Source organism: Lissotriton helveticus, chromosome 11 (genome assembly GCF_964261635.1).
Source record: "Lissotriton helveticus chromosome 11, aLisHel1.1, whole genome shotgun sequence".
NCBI classification, from domain to species: Eukaryota; Metazoa; Chordata; class Amphibia; order Caudata; family Salamandridae; genus Lissotriton; species Lissotriton helveticus.
In genome coordinates, this window is record NC_136072.1 from 850443808 (window position 1) to 850448617 (window position 4810).

At 48.3% G+C, this 4810-nt stretch overlaps 1 long non-coding RNA gene across 1 annotated transcript; it reads right to left on the minus strand.

Annotated features, from left to right (window-relative positions):
• Positions 1-1021: 1021 nt before the first annotated feature.
• LOC144792186 (uncharacterized) lies at positions 1022-4399 on the minus strand. The gene is made up of 2 exons (XR_013602516.1): positions 3592-4399; positions 1022-3549 (listed from the first exon to the last, which is right to left on the minus strand). It is a non-coding gene; the product is annotated as an uncharacterized LOC144792186 (long non-coding RNA).
• Positions 4400-4810: the final 411 nt, after the last annotated feature.

Here is a 4810-nt window from a genome sequence, read left to right on the forward strand (position 1 = left end):
ATTAATCAAACAAGCAGTAGCAGCCCAACTCCTACCCTACATCTGAAACTGAACTTTCTTGGTGCTTATCATTAAGGCTTAATTTAGCTTGGAAAAAGCCACAGTGCAAGCACTATATGATATTATGTATGTACCTGGTATGTATGATGCTATCTTCTCAGTGTTGCCTGATTTATGCAATGCGTTAAATGTGGTTGACCATTAGACACTCTTAGTCATCGTACCCACTCTGGTTGGCCCTTGCAGTGCAGAGCCACAATGGCTGCCATACTCCTTCCTCAAAATCGCAATTCATGAAGATTTACCGCCTGATTCATGAAGCAAAATTGCGCTCGCAATAGCTGCAAAAATGCTATTGCGGGCGCAATTTCCCCAATCGGCATTCACCACCAAAATAGCGAAGTCGCAAACACATAATAGCGAATTCGCAAATAGATTCGCAGAATCCCGGCAGGAGAGCATTAGCGAATCGAAAAATGCGACAAACCACGGATACTGCAAAAAAATTGTGAATTCGCTATACAATCGCAATAGGTAATCATGAAAATTCGCAAATAGCGAAAAAAAACAAAATCGCTGTTTGCGAGGCGCAAATTAAGGACAACCCAAAGCAGGTGGTAACCATAAAAGCCATTGAAAAAAATGTTTGAAAAACCGTTGGCCAATCAGTAACAGGTGCAGACCTGACCAAACATAATTGAAGAAAAAGGAGGACCACACACAGAGTTATAAGGGACTGGGGGGAAGACAGTAGTCAAAGAACAACAATGTCCCAACTAGGTGGACAATAGAAGATTGTCCTATTTTAGTGTTAGTAGTAGGGGTATGGTGATTAAACAGGCATGCCGTGAAATCGGCGGGAAAGGCAAAGGTACAATGTGATGTATTTTAATTATCAATACACATCAATTATGCACTATAGCATTAGGGACAATCATAGGTTATGACAGATTCTATATAACTATTTGTACTATTGTCAAAAGGCTAGGAATTTAATTATTGAGACTTGTCACGATGTATGTTTGGTAAAACTATGTTTTCGATTTATTCACTTGATCAGTTTACAGTTCATAATTCATATCAAAACATTGTTAAAAACATATCACAATAGACATTTTAATAAAAATTTACATGAAATACATAATAAAAACAAAAAGAATCAAAAAGGTCGACGCGGCGTTTCGGCTTTCTTTTAGTACACCTTCCTCAGGACTGATTCTAAATGATTAAAAAACATTAAAAACACAGTTACCATCCATTTTTGCGCTTAAACAAGTTTTTCATCTTTGTAAGGACACATCTCCCTTTCCCAGATTGTCTCACTAATGTTATACAAATTGATGTGGTAATACGCTTAAACAAATTTTTCATCTTTGTAAGGACACATCTCCCTTTCCCCGATTGTCACACTAATGTTTTACAAATTGATGTGAAAATACCCGTTTTTTTTACACATATTCAGATTGGGCACAAGGTTGAGGTCATGTTCCACAATATCGTTTTCTTTTACATTATTTTTTCTGTAACATCTCTGTACACATTTATTAAAAAAGCTTGTTTGCCTCTCCCTTGGAACTAAGTCCAATGCTGTTAACCCCATGGTATTAACACTAAAAAAGCATGGCGTATCATCTAATGCATGCATACCTTATTCCAGATGGAGTTCATTGCCCAAATGGAGAATGCTGGTTTAACGAAAGGCCATTTATAATTTTGGACGATTAACAGATCACAGGATGCTATTCTCAATTTGCAAAGTGTGCTGTTTCTAAATGAGGAAATAAGGATTATAGGTGGCATCCTGTATTATTACCCCCTCACATATTCGCTTATACTAGATGGGCGATATTATTACTACATACCTCATAGGCAGCCAAATCCGGCAAGATCATATCCTATTCACAGGTACAAGTCTGACCATACCAAACTAACATAGAATATGTGGGGATGGTTGAACGAAACCTAGAATTTAAGAAAAACCCCTTCTTTATACTTATAGATACGAACAAAGCGGTATAAACATATGTAGATGATATCGAAGGAACATTGAATTTACTCCTCTCCTATGAGGTATGTAGTAATAATATCGCATATCTAGTATAAGCGAATATGTGAGGGGGTAATAATACAGGATTTGGATTCGACCAAGCTACAATTCTACAATGTTGCCCATTTCCCACATGTGATAGGATGCATTGACTGTACCCACATCGCCATCTGCCCACCAGCTGCAACGGAGTACATGTACCGCAATCGCAAGTCCTACCACTCCCTCAACATCCAGATGATCTGCAATGCTAAGACATACATCACGGACGTAGTGGCACAGTACCCAGGGAGTACCCATGACTCATTCATATTCCGGCACTGCGGCCTCCACACACGACTGGCCAGGGGAGACTTTGGGGAAGGACACCTACTTGGTAAGTACACTTTGACCACAATGTCACATTGCGATGAAGTAGCTGCGCTGCACAGGCACTCACCCTCTGCTCCTCTCATTCAGGTGACAGTGGCTATGCCCTCCGTGAATACCTCCTCACCCCATACCTCAACCCTGCTACACCACAGCAACTGCGTTACAATGTTGCACACATACGGACAAGGAATTGCATTGAAAGGACTTTTGGGCTACTGAAGAGCAGATTCCGCATACTGCACAAGACAGGTGGGCCATGTACTACAGTCCTGATGTGTGCTGCCGCATTGTGGCTGTCTGTGCAATACTACACAACATTGCTACCAAGCGCAGGATACCTGTAGACATCCCTGGCAGTGAGTCGGAAGGGGACGACCGGCCACCTGCACATGGGCGTCATGCACGCGGGGAGAACCCAGCTGAAGGCCACAGACGCCGCAACCACATCACAATGAACAGTTTCTAGTGCACCCACTCCCCTCACCCAACAAATCACAATTGCATGCAAATGGAAATAATGACAGGACGCCAATGTATGATGCAAGAATAAATATTATTGTTTGATTCACAATAATAGTGCAAGTTGCCATCCTTCCTATGCAATCAGTATTGCCCCATACTGCTGCGTCCAAAACACAGGGCAGGCTTATAGTGTCAGCCTGTGCCTGTAAAAGTACATGTTAGTCAGGTGCGCCTCCGGCGCGAATCACCCAAGCGCCTCTCCGGCTCCTCCTCTGCCACCGCACGTGACCCTGCAGTGGGCCTGGTGCTACGTCGTAACACCGCTACCTGTGAGGCAGACTGGCTGCTCAGACTTGAGGTGCCCTCGCTGGCATCGTCCCCCCCGACATTGCCAGGTACAGGGGGGTGGAGTGCCATAACGGCAGTAGTGAGGTGCTCTAATACTCTGGCCACATCCTCGCAGCATTGGATTAGCTGCTGCTGCTGCGCCAGGGACCGTCGCGATAGCTGGGATGTCGCATTGCCGATCACGTAGTTTGACCTGGTGTATGACGACAGCCGCGTCAGTAGCAGCCGGTGGTGGCGGCGGCCGGTGTTGCACTGTGATATTAGCGCAGCAGTGTTGGCCTCCATGGCTGCCGTCATGCGGTCCATCCTCTCCCCCACACCTGCCATGGCTGCCGTCATGCGGTCCATCCTCTCCCCCACACCTGCCACATTGCGGCCAATATTATACAGCTGCATCTGTATGGCCCCTTGCCGGCGTGCCTGCAGCTGGTGAATGCGTAGCATTCTACGCTCTATGCTCATGCTCGGCAATTGCACTTCCATCCCCCTCCTGCCGCTGCGTGCATTGTTCTGCAGGCGAGCCCTGCCATGCCTGCTCTGCTGGCTGCCCACAGTGGGTGGGCGCTGTATCACCGCTGTCGCTGGAGCAGATGTGGAGGCTCCAGCTGCTGCGGGCCTGGCTGCAGGGGTTGGTGGTGCGCCTGTTGGTGCTGGCGCTGATGCTGTAGGCCTGGCTGCAGGGGTTGATGCAGCGCCTGTTGGTGCTGGCGCTGATGCTGTGGGCCTGGCTGCAGGGGTTGGTGCAGCGCCTGTTGGTGCTTGCGCTGATGCTGTGGGCCTGGCTGCAGGGGTAGGTGCAGCGCCTGTTGGTGCTGGCGCTGATGCTGTGGGCCTGGCTGCAGGGGTTGGTGCAGCACCTGTTGGTGCTGGCGCTGATGCTGTGGGCCTGGCTGCAGGGGTAGGCGCAGCGCCTGTTGGTGCTGGATGTGTTTGTGACGGCACCTCCTCCGCATCCTGTGGTTGCTCATCGATGAGCAGCCTGTCACTGTCGCTGCTGTCTGCGCCACCTGTGAGGGGAAGTGGACGTCCATTAGTTGCATGTATCTGTCACACGTGCAGTTGCTACATGCATGCTGGATGACATTCCCTGACTGGCTGTGGCAATGCGTACCTTGGAACCTGTCTGGCTGCATTGGGGTACTTGTACATTGTGGCCACACTACATGTCCCACAATGCTTTAGGGCATTACCTAATGTGCACCGATGGCATGACTTTGGAACATTATGGGAGGCTATAGGGTAATGGCCATTCATAGGGGACAGGGTCGCAGTCGCATGCCACTTACCTTGGCTCTCTTGGGTGGGGCGGGATGAGTCCAATCTGATGACTCCAATGCACGCCTCGGACTCCAACGTGTCCTCGACGCGGTCCTCCATGGTGGTGTTTGGAGGGACTGTAGGTCCTCCCCCTCCAGTGGCCAGGGACTCTCCCAGCCTCTCAGCAACCCTCTCCTTGGCACGACCTCGGAGGTCGTACCACCTCTTCTTTAGTTCTTCAAGTGACCTGTCTGCCACGCCCACGGAGCTCACTGTGGCCGCTATCCCGACCCAGATTCTCCGCTTCTCCTGCTCAGCCACCCT